Raw genomic sequence first — 27,437 nt, 5'->3', positions numbered from 1 at the left:
TTTGAGAGAAAAACCATACAAATTTTTAAAATGGATTGGTTAAACTGCTTGGGACCCTCCCCAGACACTCTTTCCCAGAATCAGAGTAACTCTCAACTATTCTTCCTCAGAGATGTAAAGCAATCCACTTGAAATTCACACCTTAGGCTGACTCGAATCATTTCTCAACAGCATGTGAAGACAAGCCCTTAGCTCCAGAACCACACACAGGATTTATTTGGGACTAACTGTTCAAAATATCCCCCTCAGGATACGGGCCCAGACACCACAGTGCATCTGCTTCAGCATCTGCTTAGATGCTGCTTCAACACCAAACACATCTAAGAATGCAAGAAACCACACAACCATAAAAGCTTGAGTTCTGGTAAATAAATTCATGACTGTATTCGCCAGGATTGCTTTAGATAAGGATTTCTGACAGGCACTGAGCCATAGTTTTAAAGCCTCTTATTCTGATGCAGCCTTCCAAGATTTCCCTACTCCCTCCCTCCCATTCCCTGCAAGCTGCATCCCCCAGCTTCTCTTTCACAAACCTGCCCATCTGAAACCCCAGCCTGCTGATGCTGTGCGCAGCCTAACACAGCACAGCAGCGACTGAGGGCCCTTGTTGTGGGATTTTAGGCATCACCTGGAAGACAACAAGCAGCAGACCTAACAGGAACTCCAGGTTCAGAGGCAGCACACGTGGCTTCGTGCACTCCCGCCCCCGCAGCTCAGCCTGCTCCGTTTTTTCCTGGGGATACATTTTCAGATCGCAACCACGACCTGCTGCAGATACAAATCAGCTTTGCTCATCCCACAGTTTTGTCACTGACAAAAAATAGCTCTGGAGGGAGAGGAGGTGGTTTTCAGCTGTTTTCTTCTCCATTCCTCTCGAGCTGTTCCCTCTGTCCTCTCCCAGCTTTTATAAATTGTAATATGGGATAAGCCATTTTCTCATGTTCACAGCTCAATGTCAGAATAACTGTTTTCTTATTCTACAGAGACTGTAAATCCCCACAGCTGCCTTTAAAACAAATTTAATAGTAGCCACAATGTTCCAGCAGCACCTCAACAAAAAAATCATCAGGCTTTTTGTGGGGGAGCTGAAAGAAGCCGGTGACTGCTCATTTCCTCACTGAAGACAGCTCTGAGATGCAGCTGGGGCCACACCGGAGCGGTTTGGATGGATGCTTCACCTCGGTGCCACTGACACTCTGAGTTCAAAACAACAGCAGCAGGAGAGGGACATTTTCCTAGGCAGCATCACAAATACCTGGTTTTAAAGATGGTTCGAAAGCACATAATATACTGTTCTTGCATTTCTCATGAACAGTAACCTTATTCTTCCGCAAACACTGATCAACATTTGATCTTGTTATGAACAACTCTGAGGCCTCCCCCACAGAGCATCTAGCTGCATCGCATTAAAGCCGTTCCTTTCTCCTTGCCTCTAGCATATTCCAGGCATGTAAACAACTCTGCTGTGCACACAAGCAAAGTCACAGCTAGCCAGCAAAAGCTGCAGCAAGGGCACCGTAGGAACCAATCCAATCCTAATAACCAATTATTTTCATAGGGCACTGCATTTATTAACTAGAAGCCAACTGCTATTAATGCAAATGTACAAGTGAAAAATGATTCTATTAGAAAAGCTAAAGAAATATTTTAGAAAATTATTTTTCATGGATAGAGTCATGTTTCACAGCCTTCGTCACCCCCTAACCAATGCACACAAGAGGAGTCAGTCTGAATAATCATCAAAGGCAGTTTCTCACCACTGTGACTGGAAGAAGTGTGACAAGAATAGAAGAAAGGCAAGCGTTAGAAAATCCAAGCAGGCTTACTGTCTGGGGATTTCCTGGTTGATGCAACATCACATGACAGGTAATGTTTTTGGAACCAGGCCTGAAAACCTATGGGAACTATTTGCAGTTCATAATTAAAAACAAGCCCCCCACATACCTTAGCACTCATTCAGAAGTGAAGTAATTAGAAGAAGATGTACTGTGAAAGTTACCAAGATTTAAAGCAAACAGCATTGCCTCGCCAATTACCGTGTGATGTTAACTCTTGCTTTACACTCTCTGGACCATGCGTACCAGGCAAGCTACCCTGGTGGGACCTGCTTCTTTGGGCAAGTTTCAGCTGCCAGATCCATCCCCTCTTGCCACGCAATGCCCTTGCAGCTCTCTCGCTCACACCACAGATCTCTCCCCACACACAAGTCTGAGAGTAGGAAAAATTGAAGTCTGGAGGAAATGCGGGTCATCTCTGACCCCTATCTCATCCTCCCAGGGGTTCCGAGCTGATCCCACAGGAAAAACAAATGTAACTGCAACTAGGCCTGCTTAGGGCCTTCTCTGCGTTAGGAAGCTTCCAACAGCACAGATCCAGGGAAACGGCTCTGGAGCTGAGCTGAACACTGCACCAGCCTCAAACAGCAGCCAAAGCAGCCCGGGGCACCTTGCACCCAGAGCAGTCACACCGTTTGTTGCCTCTGAGGTTACAGAGCCCTGCAATTCCTCACTGTCCTCTTATGCACACCAACTCGACAAACTAGAGCGAATCCGTTACGGCCCAGCACCCACTAGCTTCCTTGGCTTACTTCACACGCTCGCAAACATCAGGCTATATAAATTCCAGGCCTCGCTTCTTCCTTCCACAATGCAAAAATTGCCCTGTCGCACACATCCTTCTCCCCTCCCACTTCTTGTCAAATTTCACTGCCCGTACTGCTGCCAGAGCAAGTTTTATCTCCGTGAAGCCAGGAAGTCATCCAGTTCTCCCCAGCACCCCTGAAAAGCAAACCGCTTTCTGTCCTCTGCTGCCCGGCAGCCGAACACCCACTCAGCCCGGCACGTGGCACTTACCAAGGAGGCTGTGTGAGAGGAAAACAAGCAGTCAAGGTCTAGTTTCACACACAAAATCGAGTATCCCTCTTTACAGCTAAGATTTCTTCATCTTCTTCACATTATCCACCTTCAATGTGTTTAACACAAATTAAAAAAAAAAAGCCATACCTTAAAAAAAGCCATATCATAACTTTCATATTTTGAGTCAAACCAACGAGTGGTTGTTTTATTACCAAGGCAAAACGATTCCTTCGACAAAAACGGAGTTTAACTCCAACAATATGCTTGCAGAGCAGTCCTGCACTCTCCTTTTCTGTTCTAAAAACCCTACTCATGGTAATTCTGTACTGAACATAATACACATTATGAAGAATTCACACGGCACTGCAACTAACTTAAACTTCTGACTAAGGTAAATTAAAGTTCATGGTTAAAGCAGGCGAAAGTGTATCTCAGTCTGCACAATGGAAGATTTAGACAACTCTTTACAGACTCAGGCCTTGAGAAGTGCAAGGTTCAGTTGCTGCACCCTGTGCATCTGACAAGATGCACGGTCATAAATACCAGCACCAGAAAGCTGTAGCTCCATGTCAGTGCCAAATATCTGATGGCCATCTCCTTTTTAGAGGAGCATGGTGAGAAGGCTATAGCCTAGACAGAACTGGGGACACTCCGTTGAACTGGAAATGTGAAGCATTTCAGGTGAAAATTACAAATTATAGCGACAGCCCAAATTAAAAATATTACAAATTTTCATTTACCATTTACAGTTATAATAAAGTAAAAGTGAAAAAAGATCAGACTTATTTTTGTGGTTTTTTGTTTGTACATTGTTAGCAAACAAAAACCTTTGGCTATATTCAGTATGCACAAAACACATCCAATATTCGATATCAAAAATGCCCAGCACGGGACATAGCATGGCTTTAATTAATAAGAAGACAAAACTCAGTTTATTACCTCTTCAAGGATCAGAGTCACACGATGTGCCTCATATCAAAGATTTGCCCGGGGCAGAAGCACTCAGAGCACATCAATTTACATCTTAAAGGATTTCAAAAGGATTCTGAAGCTGCTGCATCTTTCATGAATCAGTTTTGATCAACCCCTTGTTTTAGGACCACTGCAGATGAAAAACTCAAGTAGAGATTATTTAAGCTAATTTAACTGAATTCAAAGGGCCAGTTTTGAGTCATCCTGTCAGGGTCACACTGCAGCCTGCTGAGTTCCCCAGTTTTACCACTAACCCAGCATAAATGCATAAAGGCACCATGGCACTAGGGTTTCCTGTTAGATCCCCCGCTCTAACACACACCTGTTGAAATGTAAGGCCTTGACTGACATGTGCTTGTTGTGGAAAAACAAATTAAATCACAGGCAAGAGCACAAGAACACTGAAAAGGGGATTATGGCTATTCAGGAAGCACCTGGTACACCAGTGCAACACAAAAAGGTCAAGAAACAAGTATCATAAACCTTCATATTCACACTGAAAATAATGGGAATATTTGACTCCTTCAAGGTGCCACAATCTCATAAGGACACTTCAAATTAATTTGACATTTATATCTTTATTAATAATGTGAAAACAAAAGCATAGGGAAAGGAGCATTTGCAGTTTAAGCAAAGACATCAAAACAAGTATGTCCATAGCACTCAAATGCTAAACTACACGTGAGAATCTTTTGAGTGGCTGAAATCTGGGACACGGAGGAAAGGCCTTCTTGTTTTTAAATTAATTATTAATCAATCTTTTCATCCATCAAATCCCTGCAATGACTCATCCACTTTCTTTACCAAAGTCTAAACTGTTACGAGAAGATAGCAATTCCACTTGTGCATTACCCTCCTGAGTGCAATTCTTAACCCTGGATATGAGAAAGGATTTTAATAGGTTCATTCCTCCCTCCCACAAAAAGATTATGTTCTCATTGACCCTGAAAAGAATATAACAGAAAAAAAAAAAAAAAACACAAACACAATAGAAGGAAAAACAATATTTAGAATTTTTACGTTAAGAAAAAGAAGATAAAGTCCACCTCAGTTATAAGTAAGCAAAACCAGCATTCTTCTGGTGATAGAAGTACTTGAAGCAATGAGAAAATTCACATCACCAGAAATCCTCAATAAAAAATGCCATTAAATAATCCAATGCTTTTACATTCATGCAGACAATTCGTACTGTCTGTAAAGGAATTTAGCTTCATGGAAAATGTAGCTTGAAAAGAGGTGCTTTATAAGCTTACAAAATTAATAACTTGATCCTACACCCCACATCCATCTAAACCTCTTTTCAGGGTCAGCAGCTTTACTTCATGAATTCAGCTGCAAGACCGGAGCTCAGCTGGAGATACCTACGTACAGAGCTTGCTCTTTTCCTGCACTAAAGTTATATCAGAACGTTACAACACGTTTGCATATCTCCCACACACGGAGGGGTTTTTTTGCCAGCAATAACATGACAATGGCATCAAGGCTGAGAAAACATACCAGACAGATATGAAATGAGAGGGTGGAGTTTGCTGCAGGAACACCCAGACTGAAGTCCAGCAGCTCTGGGGAAAGGTGCTGCCTTTCTACAGGCCTTCCTATCAGTCCCACTTTCCCATGTCAAATGTGAAACTCCTTCCAGGAAATGAAAATCTTCCTCTAGTTTCTCCGCTCTCCACAGCCTCTTTTCTATCAAGGAAAGTGGTATCACTCCACCCTTTTTCCGTGAGAATGGTTTTCATTTTTCCCTTCCACTACATTCAGCCTCGTGGCCACAGTGGAGTAGGAAGGAAAAAAAATATTTCTTAATCTCTGCTGGGTGCTCTTCCCTAGTCTCAAATATAGTTTTCCTGGGAATATTTCCACTGGCAACGCACACCACTGTCCTTAATCTCAATCAGACAGAAGTAACGTGAAATTCACACACCTGTCAGTTTTACAGCCACACAAGTTCTGCAATAACATCACTTAGAACAATCAGACCTTCTTTTACCCTAGCAAAGCTATATAAAAAAAATACAGGTAGCAGACCTGTTAGAAGAGTTTGATTTACACGTTTGTGCAGCTATTTTCAGAAAAGCTTTTGGTTTAAAAAAAAAAAAAAAAAAATGCTGACAGTGCTGCAGATTTTTGGCACCTTACCTCCTCCTAAACTGCCACAAAAAAAAAAAAAAAAAAAAAAATTGATCCAACTACAGAGAAGCAAAAAAATGTTACTATCAATCACAGGAAGGTACCTGATCTGCCACAAATAAAGTGTTACCAAGATGTGAGAATAAGTACTAAGTTTCAGTGATCTTGAAAGTCAACAGCAGAATCCAGTGGCATAATACAAGGTGCACTCCACACTAGAAATTATAACTTGAAGGCTCAAACTGTACAGAGCCTTGGCCTTCCCCTTATTCTTTCCAGCTGCCCATTTTTCCCAATCCCACCCCACCATAGTATCCCAGTAGAGCAGCTCGGAAAAATATACAAGCTGAACAAGTCGATTTATCTGAAACTCAAGATTAAGTCTCAATCGTTGTGTAGGAAAGAACTGAAAGCAGGCCCATAAAAGTAAGACAGCGTAACACTAGACTAAACACAATACACCCCTCCCAAACGATTAAAAATATTTTATTTACCATCCTGTTACACAGTTACAGGGAAAGTGACCTTGCAGCACAATTTGACAAAGGCACAACTAGAAAGCAATGAAATAACTAAACTTTACATTTGCTATTGTCAAATCAGGCTGAGCACAAGCAACACATGCAGGACAACGCTCTATGCTAGACGAAGGTTTTCTGACACCAGCATGCTCAGGGAAGATCTAAATTGCAGTGGACTGGGGAATGGAAAAATGCAGAACCACATGAAAGAAAGGCAAACCCTGCTTACAAAACAGCAGTGAGTCAGCTCCTGAGGACTGGTCTATGACTGCTCTAAAAACAAGATGCACATTCCTGGTGTGATTTCCAGTTATACAGAATGAAAACAAGTCCATCCCCTACACACGCTTTTAATTTGGTAGGTGATATTTCAAAAAGGTATCAAGAAACATCAGTAGCATTGTTTAACCCATTCAAGTTTCAGGAAACATTTTCAACAAGCGCTGATCCACACAGCCTTTTAACCCCATGTGCATGAATCCACGTTCAATGCATCCAGTAAGCAGGAAACACTCATAGCCCTGGCTTCAGATCAATCAAAAACAACTTATCTTGGGGATACCTCCAACTGAAAAAGGTCATTGAGTTATTTTTAAGAGGCTCTCTTTCTAAAATGCCATGACCTCTTAGCCCACTTAGTTCCGTCATCTTTGATCAGACCCTCCAGAAAGCCAAGAACATGCCCCAAGGCCTTTTGTGACAAGCTGTGAAACTCAGCCTGATATAATGCTGTAAGTAACACTACGTTACACGGCTACTCTGAGCATGTAGTTGGAGAGTCCAACCCTGTCCTCACTGAAAAAGCCAAGACAGCTTTCAAGTTTTCCTAACCCACCTCCCCTTCGATGAGTGCCCTTGGCTGCAAGCAGCTCTCCCATTGGCCATGTTACAGCTCATTTTGTTGATGGGGACTCTCTGGTCTTTTGCTTTCTTGTTGCTGTCCTTGTTTTCGGATGTTATTAGAGACCAGGGCTTTTCTAAGTATATTGACTACTTCTGAAAAGTTAATATACACTCTAAGAATTACTGCAACACACGCAGAAAAACACAGGTCAGACAAGGCAGCTCTATCATCTTACTTTGCTGACATGCACTAAACCAAGGTGCTGGTCACTGAATACCATGTCAGCACACACCGCAAAGAAGCAACTTGTCCAACCCCTCCCGAAAGAACAGAAACCTTTAAACTGGCTCATTTCAGGGAAAGGATAAGAGGTTGTTTAAGGTGCTGTTTGTGCACACTGAATCCCTCTGCCAGGTGCTGCAGTTTATCATTACTAAACACTTACATGGCAGAAGTACTTAGAGGCCTGAAGTAGGTCAGGGCCTCAGCATGCAAGGCACAGAATATATACATGATACAGAAAAAGATGATGAGGCAAGGGCTGTCATGTATTAAGTGTTTGTCTCTTCCCACTAACAGCTATGTGAGCAACCCACACAAACAAGAGAAACTTGTGACTGAAAAAAACAAAAACAAAACCCACCAACCACAAATTCCACCAACTACGTACATGTTATCCAACATACAAGAACTACAAGTGCTATTCAATGTGCACAGAAGCAATTCTCCTCCTCATTAGGATATTACATGTGAGGGTCTAGAGAACAAGTCTTATGAGGAACAGCTGAGGGAACTGGGGATGTTCAGCCCAGAGAAAAAGAGGCTCTACAATTACCTTAAAGGAGACTATAGCGAGATGAGGATTGGTCTCTTCTCCCAAGCACTAAGTGATAAGACAAGAGGAAATGGCTTTAAGTTGTGTCAGGGGAGGTTCAGGTCAGTTATTAGGAAAAATTTCTTCACTGAAAGGGTTGTGAAGTAGTGGAATGCGCTGCCCGGGAAGTGGTTGAATCACCATTCCTGGAGGTCTTCAAAGCATGTGTAGATGTAATGCTTAGTGACACTGTTTAGTAGTAGACTTGGCAGTGCTAGGTTAAAGGTTGGACCAGATGATCTTACAGATCTTTTCCAACCTAAATGAGTGTATGATTTAGCTAAATGTCAAACCAAAGCATGCTTGGAGCTTTTAGTTTGGCATAACTCGAGTAATTATAACAAAGACAGAAGTAGTTGAAATAAGCTTTGCTAAATACTTATGGATGAGAGCTCTAGTTCTCAGCTCCTCATCTCTCCCAATCTATGCATGCTGTTTTTGTGAAAGTCACAGTTCCTCTATTATTACTTTCAGACTGAACACTGGTTGAGACAGAAGTTGTATGAAACCAAGAAATACATAAGTATTAAAGTTACATGAGTTGTAGGGAGAAAAACTACAAACATAGTGCTAGAAACACATTTACGTATCTTAAATCAGTTGCATTAAAGAGAAATGAACATACCATAAATCTAAAACGATGCTTAACAAGATGACAGAGCTCTAGGCAGCCTGATTATTTCACCGAGCTGTCAGTCATTCCAGATTGTCTTGATCTAAATCCTCATACCAGGACAGCACAGCCCCAAGAGGTGGATCAATACATTACCCAGCTCTTTGCTCCATGCCGCTGCCCCTACCAATGCCTCTCTGTGGCACCACCCACCCACCTCTGCCACTCCAAATACTCACCCACATCCTAGAGCACTTCCCCGCAGCTGAAAAGCATGCAGGACCACAAGCTCCAGCTGCAAACTACAGGCAGACGCTGAGCTGCAGTCCTTCTGCAAGCAGCAATTTTTTTCTTATATATCTTTTTTTTTTAACATTTCAAACACAACATCATTAATAATCACTAAGTTCCTTACATAATTTGAACTGACCAGAAAAATGGACTTTGTAGGCAGCTCAGATAAACATTTTACTTCAAAAGGTGGCAGATTCAGTTTAGCAGCAGAAAATTACTTTTTTTTTTCCCCACAGCTCTTGCAGAAGATAAGATTTAAGGGAATGGGAAAGAGATTGATGCCTTACTGATCAAATCAATTCTAATTATGCAGAGAAAACTTTTCTACAGCTTCCAATTACACTGAGCAAGAACTACTTCGTGAAATGCAAAGTCAGATAAGTGAGAAGTTTGGGAACTCAACAACAAAGGCCAGGTTTGTAATATTCAATCACCAGAACAAGTAGAATGTTACAACTGCAAACAAACTCTAGCATTTGAAATAATAAACAAAACTAAGAAATGTATTATTCATTTAAATGTAAAAAATAAATCTAAAAGGATCTATAAAAAGCTGTGAACAGAGTGACACAATATTACAACTAAACCACAGCAACACTGAAATAATTGGGCAAAGAGCTGTTTGCTTTTCTGCTGCAAATCGCTCTCTCTCCCCTCATCTTTACCGTCTGAGATGCCAGACAATAATGTCACCAACTTCTTATAGTACGTCCTTTTCACCACCAAGAAGTGAAAGTACAACATTACTATACAAAATGTTAAGCAGATCTACATAAAATCAAGTCTTGGAAAGGAAAACTTCACCCTTCCATCCTAATCCCTTCTACTGTCCTTAGCTGCTGGAAGCATTTCACTTCACTGCAAGATTAAATCAGGTCTGGATGAGGACAGGCATACCTTACTCCTGATGGCCAGCCTCACTACACCAATTTCAAGCTCTTGAAGCATGAAACCTCCAAGACAACAAACACACTGTGATGGTGCTGCCTTACTCAAGAAAGCATTGCCTACCTAAGACAAGGGACAAAGCTTGAGAGAGTGACAACAAGGTGAGGAGCTCCTTTCACCTATCCAAAAAGTACCTCCTGAGATTCCAGTGGAGAATTCAGAGAAGGATAAGCATTTCAAAACAACATCACATTGTGTCAAAACACATAGATAAAATTACTAAAGTCTACCGAATTTGCTTTCTATTTAGTCAAATATTGGTCTATGCAGATGAAAGCATTAAACATGACATTACTCCATTAAAGGCTTAAAGAACTGCTATGTTTTGACCTTTGTCACACACTCTATGCTACAGCAAGTTTGCTGACAAATATCCATACTCCACACCCTTTCCTCCCGGAGGTCCTGCAGTTGGTACTGCTGCCCGTGGCGGGGCCAGGTCCGGACTCACAGAAGAACCAGCCGGCCAGAAGCGGCTCAGCTTGCAGCAGTCTGGCCGTGGGGACTGGCCTTGGTTGTCACTGATGAACAAGCCTTTTGTCTATTCAAAGCAGCATCAAAGCTAAAAACAGCGGAAAAAACACCAAAGTAAGGTCATTTTCCAGTTTGTGTCTAATGCTAGCACTGAAAATTCTGCATGACAAATATAACTCTACCAGTGGGAAAGAAAAAAAAGATAACATAACATGGAAATAGCAGTCCTGGGGTGACGTACATGGAGGTCCTTCTTATTGCAAAGAAGCAGTTGAAATAAAATTTGTGCCGAAACCTATGAAAAAAATTTCTTCTGCTTTGAGACAACCTTGACAACAACACCGTTGCAGACAGAAGAGTTCACTGTTTTGGGCTGAATTTCAATTTCATTTACTCATAAATTAACTGAATTCTAATTACTTTTTCTGGTATTGAAATAAATGCATACACACGCTCATTTGGGAAAAACATTCCTCGCTCTCCAGGCCCCTCACCACATGCTGTGCCCAGTTCCTCCGGTGAGGCAGTGCAGGACATGGGGCCAGCATGCCGTGCTTCCTCCACCGGCCGCAGCCCCCTCAGGCTCACCTTGCATTACGTTTATGTTCCAGCTGTCTCCAAAAGGGATCCACTGCTGGCTAAAGCTGAGCCAACGGGCAACACTGGCTGCACCTCTGAGACAGCATATTGAAGAAGGAAAAACCTGAGAAATAACGTTTTGTCTTACATCACCCAGATGCACAACATGCTGCGACACCTGTCAGCAGGACACAAGAAACCAAAAAAGAAAATACCCACGCAAATTTTTGCCTTCCTCAGGTCCCTTTCATTCTACTTCTAGAAGGTCAGCACTGACACTTGCTGCATGCACGTGGTAAACAAATAGCTCATACAGACAAGCTGCTTTTAAAACTTACCAAAAGCACATCAGTGAAGTGTGATTCAACATAAATGAGCTGTGTTTGAGGATATCAGTATTTCCCCTGGCACTTCGTGAGTTTGCAGCTGCAGAAATTCCTCTTAAAAAAATCAAAAGGGGTTTCTAGACATAAATTTGATATATATATTTATGCATACACATTTCACCCCAGTTACCAGACCAGAACACTTACACAGTAAAGCCCCTAGCCACACTTTAACGTGTTGCTGATTTAGCTGTATCAACCAAGAATCCCTCTCCTCTCTTTCCAGCAAAAACTTACTGCAGAAACCTTTTTAGTGGCTGCGAATTTTCTTCTGCCTGCACAAACTGTTCCTTTCATAGCACCTGGTTTAAACAGCACCAGCAGAAAAATCTCTCATTGCTGTAGGGGCACCTCAGGAGGAAGTGGTGAGACAGGGTAAAGAAAGCTTGCATGTGGGAGGGGTGAAGGAAAAGGAGAGCATTGCATCAGCACAGCTTACATCCACAGAAAAAGGGAGGAAGTGGTAACTGCCATCACACCAGGTTTGTGCCAGTAGAAAACTAAACTGCAAAGTCAAAATCCTACCGCAAGAAGTAACAGCAACAGAAGTCTGCATACAGGTCAGAATCACCTACTTTATTTTGACATGGTGTCCATTTGGATTTGGATTTCATTTTGGTTTCTATTTGGATTTTTGTCATACTTCATGTATAATGTGTAATCTTCCCAAATTAAGATAGCCCGAAAACATACTTGCAAGCTATATCCATTATGTCTAGTGGATACTAATCCTATTCCACACTTCCCCCAGCAGATGATTAAGTGTCAGTTCCGTTAACTGTTTCACTGCTAAGATAAATATTAACATTTCTTTGCTAAAACCTATCTCACAACTCCAAGTCACCTGTAAAAGCCTCTTATGAGCAAATCCATCCACATATTTCTCCATGCAGCAGTAAAGAATGCCTCATCTTCACTCTTCATAATGAGCAATGCAGCCTTATTCTGACTACATGAAAAGTACACAAAATTGAGTAGACAGCTACTGGTTAAGAAACAACAAAAAAGCTTTAGATGGGTTAAGCAGAGTCATAAAGACAGCCCTCTCTGTGTTTCTATTCAAATATAAATCTGTGTTCCCCTCCCTCTTTTTTTTTTTTTTTTTTTTTTTAAAAAAAAAAACAAGATCTGCTGCAGGTTATGCAGCCTGCCACATCACATCAATGCAGAAGCCAGTACGGCCTGGCTGCAAAATTTAGGTCAGCCTGTCTGTGGAGTACATGAGGTCTTGCACATAGCCATACATTTTCTAGTAATGCTTCAGTAATCCCTCTTCATCCTGCTATGTGGCTATTTCAACAGTCACTACTAGCTTTCCTCTAACTCCCTGACAAAGGACTCTCTGCAGGAGGGATGTTTGTAGGCAAATGAGCCACTACCTCTTCTTCCTGTGAAGCAGGAAGCCAGTTGTTGAATCAAATAAATGCTGATTTTTTTTCCCCAGGGCAAAATAGTAAAGGCTATACTAGAAATGCATGCTAGAAAAAGACATCCCTTTTCCTAACTACAAAAGGAAAGATAAAATCAGATTGAGCTGGAAATTACCCCCAAATCATTAATATTTTTCATAATAGATCATCTAAACAAAAACCCACTTTTTTCCACCTGGGTCAATAAATAAAAGCATCAAAATGTGACTGGAATAAATTCAGACAACCTAAGGGACAGATGCTGATATTTCTGAAGACAAAGCATCATTCCAGGTGAAAAATATGTCTCCAAAGAGACTTCCCTCCAGAAGTAAATTGTGGGCTGCTGTCATCCCAAGCACTGTATGAACAAACATAGTGGTAAATTCTTAAGGATTTTTTAAGATGCACAGAAAATATGCACAAGTCTTTTCAGAACATGGTCCTTAGAGCAGGAGTTCCACATCAACTGAAAAGTACAGTTATGTAAGGAAAAAAAAAACAAACCTAATGCAATAAAGCAAAACCTTGAACTTCTCTGGCTGTCTTCATCTAAAATGAGCCTAACAACCAAAGATGTGCATACAAGAATAAATATCAGTTTCCAGGAACAGTTACAGGAATCTCAGCAAATAACACGGTTAGCAAGCTGACGGTTGGTTTTGTCCTACAATTCACCAGTCTGCTACCTTTCTGTACTATGTAACATGCTTCTTGAAAAGCTGGCATTTAGGACTCCAAATAAGAACAAAGAAAAATATCTGTCCTTTAAGACATCAAACTGCTATTCAACACTCAAACACTAATTAAGAGCATTCTTAGCCAATTCTTTCCAATCCACGTGGAGCCTAGGTACTTGCAAGCACTGAGCTGTATCAGAACTCAATGTCTAAATCAAATACCCCCAAAAACACAAGAGCTGCATGCATTTACGTTCACCTCAGGTCTAGTACAGAATAGTAGCTTACAGCACGCACCCACGCTGGGCACACAAGGGATGGAGATATCATTCCCAGACCACAGGCGCATCATGCATGCACACAACACTTCTTAAGAAACAGTTCTATTTTTATTTTTCTAAATCAACAGTCATTCACAATTCCACGTTACTCAGCACCAGAGGACTTGTCCCGCTCCTGGCTCAGTACCTGATCAGGCTGTGCTTCTCCTCCTTCCTCCTCTGGCTGCAGCTGGGCTGAGCTCTGGCTCCAGGAGGCTCCGGTGATGAGAACACCAAGCCAGGTGCTGGTGGTCACTGTCTCATTTTGGTAAGTGCCTCGGACGCTTCCTATGTAAAAACAAACTGCTGTGAATCAAACCAGCCAAGTGAAGTATTGGCACTTGTGGGGGTGTCAGAGAAGCGCCGCTCTGCAACACGGAAGCAGAGTTAGTCATCCTCTTACCACCAGCGCCTGGTCTCTGGGGGAAGGCTGAGCACACCCTTATTTTAATAATTTCAGAAACACTCTAAACGAGTTGTCTTAAAGAGCCAAGATCCCTCGAACTAGCAACTTGCCATTTCCCCCATATTTTATTAAACACGAGCTCCCCCACCACACTCAACCGAGCGCACCGCTATTTCCACACTGCCCCCCCCCAATGCTGTAGGAGCCAGTCCAGACCAGCTACACGCTGATCCCACCCAGACTGCTGCCTTACAGCCGCGTGCTGGACAAGCAACCCGCAGGCTGCCTGGAAACCTCACGCCCGTATCCCTGGGACAATAACATGGAGAAGAAACGGGGCTCTCCCCCAGCTGCAGTCCTGCACGCCTCCCCTCGCCTCCAGCCACCCAGGCAGTGCTCAGCCTGCAGACGGAAAGCAGTGGCTCAGCAAAGCCAAGAGCCACGTGCCGACAGGTTGCTCATGAGTATTTATTTTAGTTTGCTGCTTGTGAAGTATGCCTCGTTACAAATCAAGTATTTCACAGTAATTGCCTCCAATCAACAAACAGGGCGAGCCGCTGGGCGCACCGATGCCACTGCAGAGCCCAAACCCTGTCATGGCCGCGGCTCTCCCGCTGCCCCCAGTGGGACCTGCCACCACGCGCCTGCCACCTCCACAGCGGGGAGACCGGGGCCAGCAGATGGGGAAGGCGCTGCTGAACACACAAACAAGAAGTGCATCTTAAAGTAAAGGGGTTTTCCTTTTTCCTCCTTAAGAAGGGTCAGGGGATTGCAAAGCAGTGGTCAAGAGGTCTCTTAGGAGCGCTCAATCACTTCACAGGCCGCAGCACTGAAATCTGAGGCTTCAGAGCCTGCTTGCAGTCTTTAAATGCATGGGGAGGAAAAAAAGCCCTGACTGGGTACTTTACAAAGGTCTGCTGTGAGCAGGTTTCAGGAGAGACCTTTGGAGCGTACTTGATCCCTGACAGAAAATGCTCCGATAGCCGCAGGGCCATTCACCTTGGCTGTTTCCATAACCTCCCCTTGCGAGGTCAGAGAAACACACAAGGGCTGGGGCAGGGTTTGCCGTGTCTCAGCCTCTCCCTTGCAGCCATCCCAAAGTCAACAGCCAGCATTTGAGAACAGAAGGCAAAGGCAGCTAACGCTGCCAAAGCAAGAGGAATGATTTTTTTTAATTTTTTTTTTTTTTTTTTAAATGCATCAGCCTTTAAGGAGAGGTGTCCAGAGAGGCCAAACACCACCACCACACTGGTGAGGCGTGGAAGGAAAGGACATATTGTCTTCAAAGGCACTATCTCAGTCTGAAAGCCTGCTGAGGTCCACCACCACTCTCCCCTTGCCAGGGCAGACCAAGCACAGGAACTAGAACATACCTGGAGGAGAGGCTGAGGGAAACAAATGACAAAGCACTCAAGAATCCAATTTTGGTTAAAAAATAATAATATTAAAGTAGAGATTCTTGTATAAATCATATCAGTGTGTAAGGAAATGCCTGTGCTGAGACAAGGCCAGCAAAGGAATTTTCCCTGCAGTCCTTGCACAGAAATTCCTCTGGATTCTGTTCCAAGCCCCGTTTGAAGAATTCTTCCAAGTGGCTTCCCCCTCTCATTTTTGAGGTGACAGCTTCAATTTACTAAAACAAAGCAACGTCCTATTTACAGGAACATCTGCTCCAATACAAGATTATACACCCACTCTTCTACAGCACCAGCACGTGGGATAGCTGGTGTGAAGGAGGTTAAACAGGGAGCACTCGTACCATTTCTATAATCTCGTCTCTCCTCCAGCTCTTGTTCCCCCTAGTCTTTTGCTGTGCTTTCAGGTTGCTCAGCACAGGGAAAGCCTTACACCCTACATACACTGGGGTGATGGCATCAGGCCAGGCACTTGGCACATCTGGCAAAACACATGCAACCTCCAAACGCCACATCCTGTATGCCGTAGCCTACGTGTGGCTGCCTTCGTCGGTGCAGTCACTCAATCAAACATTTTTTCCACTACTAAAAATACTATTTCTGCTGCAATTAGCATGGAAACAATCATTGCTAACAGAATGAAATAAAGAAATCAGATGACATTTGCAAAGCAAATTATTGTGAGTTCTGTAAAAAGAGGAGAATGCAGAGAAATCCCAGTATTTTGCGGAAGAAGCAGAGATCTTCGGGGGAGGGGGGAGAACTCAGTTAATAAATTAACTATAAATGAAGCAGTTTCACTCATAAAGAGGCTTAGTTTCAGCACAACCAAGTAATTCTCAGTTCCACACACATACATTTCCAAGAGCGCAACCAGCCGCCGACATTTGACAATCGCTTTGGTTAAAATGCCATCTTCCTCCCTTGCTGCTGCATGAGAAAGACAAACAACAACCCACCACAGAAGAAAAATGTCATGCTACCAAGAGAGAAGAAAACCCCCAAGCCAGCACGGAAACCTACTACAGAAGTATTGTCAAAAGCAGCATGCGACCTAACCAGATAAATACCAGATTTTGCTGCTATCTCCGAGCAAGGTTTCACAATCGGCTCCAGCTGACTGGAGGCCACCCGGGAGCTTCAAAGGCCCCAGCCCTGTCCCCAGCTGCGTGGGAGAAGTGGGCAGGAGGACAGAGTGGGTCTGCTCCAGCCAGGCCTGGAACCGCCTTGCCTCTGGAAAACACCTTAGGCACTGCTCCCGCTCCACGGAGCCCCGGGGTCCCGACAGGGCTCCCTACAGGCAGGGCGTCCTGGTGCTGCCGGCAACCCACTCTTTGACCCACAGGCAGCAAGAGCAGAAGCTGCTATTATATTCTTTACCAGACAGCAAGCCAAATTCAGGATCTCACGAGCTCAGGCAGTGAGCAGGTAAACCATCAGAGGCTGAAGAAGCCCCCGATGGAGGGGTGACAGTGGCAGCTACTACCCGCAGAGGAGGGAGCGGAGAAGCAGCACTACGGCCTCGCCCACATGGACAGCTCTGCAGGTGCAAGGCCAGGCTCTTCCCAGTCCAGCCTGGAAGCCTTGAGGAGCCAGTTAAATTTGCTGTAACAGATGTCTAGAAATACACATTGGTCTGTATCACTTCAGAAGGTGCTTCTAAACTGGTTTTCACCCAGGAGAAGCTGCCCATGGGGACAAGGATTGTACATGCCCTGCATCTGGAGAGAGACCACCCTCATCACGCCAGCCGATGCACACACTTCCTGGGCACAGAACAGCACGTGTCATCTAGTACATTCAGATCTTATTTTATATTTACTCATACTTTTCTCAACAACCCTGTTACCTCCTTGCCTTTGCCATGCTGTTACTATTTTTTATTTTTTTTTTTTGTATTTTTGCATGCCTCTTTAGCGGTTCTATTTCATGGCTTCACTGTATGCATTACCATTTTTGTTCTTCTGCAAGATTTGCTCAGCAATTTCTTTAAACTGACTGATGCTAATAAGGACCCTCATAACTTTACCTTTCAATCTAGGTACATCTTAAATCAAATTACACTAAAAACAAACAAATATCAAATCTAACAATGAATTTTAACCGCTGGAAATAGAGTCTTGTCCAAATCGCTTCATTTCTCATGTGTTTTTTTTTTCATCAGTACATTTCTTCCTCATTCTCAGTTTACTCTCGTTTCCAAGAGCTGCTCTTCTTCCATTATTCGTATTAGACACCCTCCTGCCTGCTTCCCCACTGGGGCACTCGCCCTGAGCACGCTTGGCTCTGCAGCACGAGGAGCCCTGTGTCTCCACATTCCTCTGCTTCCTTGTTCCAAGGGCCAATGGTTTGTTGTCAGAGGGATAGGAAAGGTGGGAAGCAAAACTATCAACTGCCTTCCCTTTCCCTCTACTAACAATGCCAATGAGGTAAAACAGTGAAGAAATTTAGTACGGATTATAAAACAGCAAACATTACTTAAAAAAAAGAGTCATATGCATAAAAAAACTTCATGCCCCTTTTGTCAGTTCTTCTCGGCTGAGGCAGTCTAGGCTTTATTTCTTAATTTAATTAGACAGAAAGCAAGCATATGAAAGTTTTTGGATGACAGCCACCGAGAGAAACTCTGTATGTAGATTTGTGAGTCTGTATTTTTAAACGCCAGTCAGATTAAGTGTGAAGTCTGGTTCCTCTGTGCACCTTTGATGAGGGCAATTGCTAATACATGTGGAAAGGGTCGGTAACCGTATCGGAGCTGGGGAACAGAGCAGGACAACACGCTACCTTTCACACTTCTTATTCAAGTTTTCATGCAATGACCGCCAGATTCTCGTTCCCATCCTCCCTTTCCATGATTTGTACACAAAGCACCATGTACAGATATGCAGGATGGACTTTTTGAAATTGTTCACTGACATTTGCATTGGTTTAGTGCACGAATTTCTACTGAACAATCAGAACAACACAATCCTGAGAACGTGTTCCTCTGTGAAGACTGCAAAGGCGACAAAATGTCTATTACATAATACTTCTGTATAAAATATTAATATTCACAGAGGGAGCTTTTGAACTGAAAGGTTATTTTCTATGATTAGCAAGTCACTGTTGTATAAGCCTGTTTTTTTTTAAAAAAAAAATCACTGTATTCGAGACAGACAACCCATACTTTCTGTTAACAAAAGACAAAATCAACTTTGTAGGTACACATATCAAGGTACACAAAAGATCTCCTTGGTGTTACCAGCCTGTCTTAACCTTAAGTACTGCAAGGTTACAGAACCACCTCTGTCCCTAGCACACAGCTCCCGCAGCCCGCACCAGGGTTATTCCAGTGTTCTTCATACGAGATCTCACACCAACTGGAAGAGTAAAAGTTCCCTTTCTTTCCTATCCTGTGATGGCTGAGGAACAGACAGATTATTCAGTCACCATATTTATATACATACCACATGCATTTGTTTTCTCCTTACAGCTATAATCGGAAGATGGGAAAAATCACTGCAGCAAGAATGAAGTTTGTCAAATGAAGCCCACCCAGAAAAAAAAAACACACTGCTTTTAGCAGGCATGTTGGTATCTGTGGCATCAGCCAGGCTTGAAAAACACCAAAGGTGTGGCAGTCCTGTCTTCTGCAGAACCCAAGGGCAATCAAGAACATCTTTTATAGAGAAACTTATCTCAGTGCTAACTTGTTAAGAATGAAGTCCAAGGGAAAAAAAAAAAAAAAAAGGCATCTTGGCTGGGGCTTTGCAGCCATTTGGTTGCATGGGGGTGGGTAGGAGCCTGCCCTGCTGCTTCGTTGGAAAGGCTATGAAGAGCTTCCACATCTGTGCTTTTTCCTTTCTGTGTCTATCTCCACTGAATAGAATAGGGGAGGGGTCCAGCAGATGCTCAGGGACACAGTCTGCTGCAGGTCTCCTCATACTTGCCAGCTCAATGGGAGTTGTAGGTAAGACACGTAACACAGCATTCAGGCAGCCCCCAACCTTAACCTCAACACGGGAAAATCAGGAGACACAACCCAGGCAGAAAAATCCTGAGCAAGTGAGGAGAGAGGGATTTATATTAAGACTGTTTAGAACCCTGGTCTGGGAAGCGTGCAGCTTTTTCAAATTTAAATACTAGGCAATCAGTTTGAAGAGATATGACAATAACAGAAAGAAGTAACACTTCATTAGCTGTTATGCCTACCCCCTGGGTCTGGGAAATCTTCCACTGCAGCTTCCTGGCCTTCAAGCGAGACCTCTCTAAGGCAGAACAGCCAAGATGCACAACTTTTAACAGAGAGACCACATAGGGAAAGTGTTCGTTCTCAACACTATGAAGGAGCAAGATAGGTCACAAGAGCTGGACCATTTCCTCTGCTGATCACACAACACAAAATGCAAGACCATGGGGAATAAAGGTGACTGCTATCCTCACTCACTGCTAGATGCCATACGCTCTCAGCCTGGTTATTTTTTCTGCTTCTTCATCAGAGCTACATTCACCAAAAAAAGAGGTCTCAAAAGAGAAAAACATCTGAGCAACAGATAACTTTTCTCCTTCCCTAAGGTCGCTGTAACGTGATTGTTTCTGAAATCCTGAGCATCATGACTATTCCAGCCTTAGAGCAAACCACTTCTGAGGAAAGTGGCTCGAGTAGAAAGAAGGAAAACTGTAGGTAGCAACAGTTCTGAGACTACATGAACAACAGGTTTTCACAGCCTAGATTGTACACGAAAAGGAGGAAGAAAAGGGGAGGTACTTCTTTTAGAGAAGTGCCAAAAAACAGGTCCTTGGTGCAGCCGTGCCCTCTTCCCATACCACTGCTTTCCTCCAAGTGTGAGCAAAAGAAGCGTTCTGCTGGCTGAGTCCAAGCAAACAAGCTTCCTTCTTGAAAGGATGTTTCCCTCACCACTTGGGGAGCTGCTACACAAGGGCATTTGAGTTGTCTTCCTTATCTGCTTCCTGGAGGGGGCCAGCAACCCACTGTTCCAAGACTGGAAGAGCACAGTTGAAAAGAATACAAAAATAACTGAAAAGAACCTTGATTCTTTTAATTAAAGAAAGTTGTGTCGAGAGAAAGATAGAAGCAGTGCCAGTTAAAATTAATGATGTGGAAATTAGTATTACTGATGGTATTAGAAAGTGCCAACTTGACTCGTGACGCACTTTGCTTTTTAACATGCCAAACCCCAAGATGATTCTCAACAAGTCAAACACTAGAAATGCTGGCTTTGTTCTTTCCTAAATTTGTTTGGAATATCTGAGGGGAAAAATTATTTGGCAAGCAATCAGTACCTATTCTTTGTTATATGGTTAAAAGAAAATTGCACTCAATTTGCTTAGACCAAAAGATTGTGAGCCAAACCCGTCCCCAATGCAGGCAAGTCAAACTTGGAAAAAACGTGGCTCAAAGTGTTCTCGAGGTATGAGGTGTGGAACTGCTTTAAAACAATACCTACCGTTGGCTTTTTTTGGAAGCTGCTAGAAAACTGTATTTCACAAACATCCTCCTCTGTATTTCAGCCCTTTTCTGGCAAATACTTACAGGTACAGGCCCACAGCAGCTCAACATCACAGCCAAGAATAAATACTTGCAAAATCAAGCACCACTGCTGTGGCCCCAGAGAGCCTTTTGCATGCATGCATGCTCATGAGACCATACACGTGCAGATAATTAGTCATATGCACAAGTCTTTGCATGGTGAAGTCCACGGACTTTTCACTGCTTGTTAGAAAAAAAACGTTTAAGATGTCAGTTATGCAAAAGCACAGACAACTCTTTATCTAAATGCAAAGCTTCTGGGGAAAACTATTTCCATTTTTCTTAATATATCAATAGCATTATTATTATTTTTTTGCTAGGTTATAATCTCTCCACAGCCAAGAGACAAAAAAAAAAAAAAAAAAAAAGGAGAACTAGTGCAGTCTAGTTCTGATGCTGACAAAAAAAAGGAAAAATTTAAACAGCAGGAGCTTAACATGCTTTATTCTTTTTACATTATATAGTAACATTTGAACATCAGGTAAATACCGCTAGTTATGTTTTATGAATATTTAGGAATCCACAGTATTTTTATGAATTCACTGGAAGATACAGATTGTTCTTTTGAACAGAAGAGAAAAACCTTTCAAGTTCACTGCTTGGCAAAAGCAGCGCTAACTATGTGGAACTCCTTTCTGTCTGCCTCTAGTTGAGAAAATAGCTTACTGGCTTCCCCCATGACACCACTTGTGACTCAAGCTACTTTTCAGCAAAACAGCCATCACCAGCCCCACTGATAAAAAGGTTTAAGCCTCAGGACACTAATTAACCCTTCGTGATCAGCCGGTTTCCACACATTAGTCAGTTTCCCCACCAAGCCCTCTGCTATCAGAGGTGCAGGAGGAAGCCGAGGCACCGAGTCAGCACTCTGCCTCCGGAGGTCCCAGAGAAGCTGTCAGCGAGTGACAGGAGGAACTGGCAGCATGCAGGGCAAAAAGCCTCAGCCAGCAACACAGGACCCGATTCAAAATCTATTGACAGCCACTGGCTTCAAACAGGACCTCGACGCACTGCACGAAGGAACGAGAAGAGCTGGGGAAGCAAGAACTGGCTTTGAGGCAGGAAGGCTCAGCGCAGTCACTTCTCATAGAGCTGCAGCAAGCCACAGCACACGTGGTCGCAAGTGCTTCTGACCACAGGAACGCGTGTACCATTTTCTCCTGTGGCATTTATTTTCCACCCATCCTGTCACTAGCAGGACCTATTGCAACGTATCTCCAACAGCATTTGCTTTTTCCTCACCCTCTGGGCGTGCTGTCAGAAAAGATGCCCACGCACAGGACGTACAGCCGTGGTATCTCCACGGCACTCCCTGCCTGCTGGTACAGGAGAGAGGCTTTTCTGAGGTGACAGAAGGCAGGGCTGAGAAAGAGCTGGAACTCGGGAACTGCCTTTCACACATTCAGGTGCATTAGTGCAACGCACGCTTGTTAATCTTCACAGCAAGCATTTAGGTGCTGTCACCCTCCTTGCAGGGCTATCGCACCGGTTTGCTCCCATTACTAATTACCTCCCGTGACAGCAGCTCACAGACTTCCTCAGCTGCTGGTGCTGCTGCTCCAGAATGCCTTCCCCAGGTCTGAACACGCCGCACGGGTTGCCTGCCATCCCCCCGGAGGTGCCAGGACCAGTGCGGGTATCTACTGAGCACATCTGCATCTCACAGCACTAATTGCTGCTTGCTGCAGCTCCCTTCTCCGCCTTACCTCATCCAGACTTTGTAAACTTTGGATCTTTACCACAGTAACCTCGCTTGCAAATAAACGAGGAATGTTTAAATTGATACCGCTATTGTGTGCGAGAACCCGGCGGCAGCAGACATGACAGACAAGTGGTTTTCACACTAAGCAAGATACAGGCAAGGCACCAACTGAGTTTACTAGAAAGGCAGCGCTTCCTCAGAAGCATGGGAGAAAATGGTGTACGGCACAGAAAATATAACCAGAGGAGCATATTCCTGGGTCAAGACCTCATAAATCAGTTTCAACTAACAACACGAGGTTTACAGGGGATTTATAAATCACAAAGACCAAACACGATCCTGGCCTCGGAGCAAGGCTGGCTGAATTAATTTAAGATGGCAATCAAGGGCAAATAACGTAACACCAACCATCTACACCACCAGTCCTTGCTCCAAAGCCGAGGAGACGTGAAGAGAGGTGTTTTTCTTTGCTTTCTCCGGGGGAAGAGGAGGAGGGAGGCAGAAAGGGACTTACCTACCCGCCTGGGATGAGGGTGCTTTGCGGCAGCCCCGGTCTGCGGGACCGAAATGCCATCGCCGCTCCTGCCCACCGCCCGCATCCTAACGCCCCCTCCCCATGCGGGGGGCACAGCCATCCCCCACCTTCGGTCTGCGAGGCAGGGAAGCCGGTCCTTCCCCACCACCGCGGGCAGACACGTTGATGAAAATAAATAAATAAACACTGCTTTTTTTTTTTTTTTTTTTTAAAGCCGACACCGCCGCCGAGCAGCCGGCACGACGGGGCTGGGGGGGGGCTCCCCGCGGCGGCTCGGGCCCGGCAGCGCCCGGCGTTCAGCACCACCATTACAGGAAGTCCCGCCGAGCCCCGCCGCCCCGCACGCCGGGCTGCTCACCGCCGCCGCCCTCCATTTTCCAGCCCCAGCAACCTGCCGCGCGGCCCCTGCGCGCCGGGGGCCGGCCCCCGCCAGGCGAAACCGGGAGACGGGGGGCGAGCGCCGGGGGGCGGCTGCGCCCCCGGGACACGGCAGCGCCTGGGGTGGGCTGCCCGCAGGACCGAGGGAAGGAGGGGAGCCGGGCAGCGCAGCGATAGGGGCTTCCCGTGCCGGCTCCCCCCCCCCGGGGCAGGGGCGCGCAGAGGGGCCACACGCACCTTCCTTCTCCGCGGTCGCTCACTCCCGCGGCGCTGCCATGCGGCGAGGGGGGCGGCCGGGCCGAGCCGGGCCGGGCCGGGCCGGGCGGAGCTCGGCTCCTAGCGGCGCCCTGCAGCGAGCTCTCCGCATGCGGCGCGCACCCGCATGGCTCGGCGGCACGGACGGCACCGGCAGCCGGCAGGGGCCGGTCCCGCGTCCCGGAGCACCGCCCGCCGCCCGGCAGCGGCCAATGGCCCCCGCGGCGCCGCGCATGTGAGGGCCGGCCCCGCCCGCGCCGCCCGGCCCCTGCCCTCAGGTGCCGGCGGGGAGCCGGGCCCGGCCGAGCGGGCGCTGAGGTGTTCCCTGTCCCCCCGTGGCGGCCGCAAGCCCGCGCTTTCATTGCTGAGGCGCTCTGTGAAAGTAAAATTAAATAAAATTAAACGGGTGCTTCTCTGGGATCCGACCGGCCGGGTGGCGGGGGTGCGCCACGCACGGCGCCGCCACACACGGAAACCAGCGCCTGAGGGGGAGCTGGCACCAAACCAGGCTCGCCCCAAAACCTCCTTACCCTCCTTCCTACCCTCCTTGCACTGCAGGGGCACCCCTCTTCCGAACTCTTCGCTGGGTGCTGACAACTGACCAGAACTGCCTGTAGATAAATACTTCAACTAGAACTGGATGTGACTTCTTCCTTTTGAAATTGTTGCACTTGATCAAAAGTAGAATTTAAAAGCAGAAAAAAAAAAAAAAAAAAAGAAAAAGAAAAAAAAGGCTTATGCCAAATTTGCCTTCTTCCCCCATGACTTGTAGGTACTGGAGGGGAAGAGAAACAATCACTAGGTGCTTGTTTGGAATAGCTTTCTGTCCCTTCAAAGACTGAGAATCTCCACGTTTTTAGCTGCGTTTTTAATCAGACCTTCTCCTCTAACTGATGGCAAGATGTATCGAAGATCACAAATGAAAGCACTTCTTAGCAGCACTTAGTTTCCCAGACCAGAAAATCAGGGCAGCTTGTCCTGCTCCCAGCTGCTCAGCACTATTTTCATACCAGCGTTTTCATCTGGCAGAGAATTTCAGCAGAGTTCAGATTTAGTCTAATGAGTTGTCATTTATTTTAAGCTTTGATTTTCAATACCTTCATCTGGGCTTTTAGTTATTTTCTTCTCTGAGATCATCAACACTTGCATTATTTTTGGCCAGTGTTTTAGACCTTGCTGTTTCCTCAGTAGGGCGAACTTGTTATCTATCTATCCATCTATTTATTTTTGCTCTGACCCAGTGCCCAGGCCACATAGGGTCTGCAGTAGCAGGGCTCCACACCGAGGTAGGATTAATAGAGATAAAAGCACTACAATCTGGTAAACATCAAGGCAAGTGAAAACAGATAATAGCAAGAGCTGCTGGCTGGGAAGTCCTGACTCGCAGGCAGCTGGCAGGGAAATTCAAGCAGAAGAAAAAGGATTTTTTCAAATGCCAGAGTTGGTCAGAGCCAGCTGAATCCACATTCACTTGGCAATCACAGACACCTCGCTGAGCGGACACGCAGCAGCAAAACAAACGCATAACTCCGGGGACAGGAGGCAGAAGACACCCGGAGGCTGGGCAGATCTAGATCCAATTAGAGGCCATTTCTGACGGGCAAGCACAAGTGTGAAAGTCTTACCTCCTACAGAACATCTGCTGGGTTGGGTGGATTATTTTTTTCCCCTTGTTGTGATACATACGTAAAGGTAACTCAATTTTTTGATAATTTAAAACTCTCTCTTTCCCTCCTTTTCAAGTGGAGAGTCTTCTCCCCCTGTCTCCTCTGGGACCAGGTCAGGGTGCTCCTGGGCATCTCTCTGCATCGCTGGTTGTGGCCCTGCCCTTCAAGTACCTGCTTATGTGTGGTCCAGGAAAGAGGAGGGGATAACAACCTGGTTGGGGGAATCGATGCCCCAGCTGGTCTGTGTTCCTACTACAGTCTATAGGGTTGTTTCAGCAGAAGAACAAGTTAGCCAGCTGCAAGTTGCTCCGTATCACAACAGAGGCCAGAAAGACACAGACAGTGGAGAGAAAATGGCATCTTTCCACTTGCACAGGCCTGGTGTTGGCCCTTCACATCTGAAAAACATTCCTATTGCTGTTCTGATCTGTGGCTCAGAGCTCTGAATTCAGATGCAGGAGCTGCTTTCAGAACAGCCATGCAACACACCTCTGCTATGCCCCCACAGCTGTCCTCGCTCAGTCCAAGGTGGGCACATGCTGGGGGGACACCAGCAGAAGGTGAGCGTAAGGAAGAGAAGGTGCCAAAAGTGGGGAGTGCCAGCGGCTCCTCGGAAAGCAATGAGGAAACTCCACACTGGGCAATATTTCAGTCCTGGCTTTGTGCAGGCTGGCTGATTTTTCTCCCAAGACAGATTTAAGAGGAAGGGGAATATTACGACTTTAAAGTAGTGGATGAGGTAGTTATTTGTGAAGAGATACAGACGGTAGCATAGAAGAGAGGGCAGGGAACTGGATTTCCCCTCTCCAGAAGCACAGTAATTTGCCCTCATGGAACATACAAAGCTCAAAGGGGAAGACTCCTGCTTAAACAAGGCAGAGGAGGCATATGAGTCACTTGAATTGGATGCAGGCCACCATTTCCCAGGAAAAAGGGGTTTGTAGGTCCTAAACGGTTCAGTGTGTGATCCAGGCCAGGTGGGCAGGAAGCCAGTGGGGCTGCAGATAGCCAGTGCCATCACGCTCACCAGCCCCGCTGTGCCACCTGCCACCCGCCCAGCCGATCCTGCCACTGCCGTGCCCCGGGCCCTCCCGCAGTGGCTGCGGTGAGTCTGACTTTCCAGGCAAAATTAGGCAATGCACTGGCAGCTGTTTTATTACCCTGCAGTCCAACAACGTTGGCAAGGGCTCGCTTTGCCTGTGCCTGCAGCTGGCTGCGGAGAGGCTGCTGTGTGGAGAGCCAGCCCAGGAGCATCAGGCCTCTGCAGCACAGTGTGCCCTGCCACCCGGGCAGCGTCAGAGCTTCCGAAAGGCTGGCATAAGTTAGTCACCTCTTCAACTACAGCTTTACTGGCAGTCCCAAGGATATCCAAGCAAACCAGAGAAACATATTTTTCCACTGTAAAAAGTGCTGCAAAACTTTGTTCCTATCATAGTAGGCAGGTTCTCTTTTTTTTTTCTTTTTTCTACTTTATAACCCCATTGTATATAATTGTCCAGACCCACGTTACCACTCTTTCTGAAGACACTTCACTGCTGTGCTTGTCTTCAAACACCCAGCACACAGTCAGCAAGTGAGGATACAGCTCTGTTAAAAGCCCAGCCACCTTTAAAGGCCTTGCAAGGCGTGTGTTGTGCCCGGCGTGTGACT

The 27,437-nt window shown here is 45.3% G+C and overlaps 1 protein-coding gene across 1 annotated transcript in view; it reads right to left on the bottom strand.

The window, feature by feature from the left end:
- The window catches only part of LRRC8D (leucine rich repeat containing 8 VRAC subunit D), a 48,603-nt gene extending 24,362 nt beyond the window's left edge, over positions 1 to 24,241 (bottom strand). Inside the window, exons 1-2 of the mRNA XM_084290737.1 lie at positions 24,103 to 24,241; positions 14,048 to 14,187 (exon numbers count right to left, since the gene is read on the bottom strand). The gene's annotated coding sequence lies outside the window, so the exon portion shown is untranslated. The remainder of the gene's footprint in view (positions 1 to 14,047; positions 14,188 to 24,102) is intronic.
- Between the last annotated feature and the right edge of the window lie 3,196 nt (positions 24,242 to 27,437).

Source organism: Netta rufina (assembly GCF_964035555.1).
Source record: "Netta rufina genome assembly, chromosome: 8".
In the NCBI taxonomy this organism is placed as follows: Eukaryota; Metazoa; Chordata; class Aves; order Anseriformes; family Anatidae; genus Netta; species Netta rufina.
Note: the sequence above shows the minus strand (reverse complement) of the source record. Positions and strands in the feature narration are given on the sequence as shown.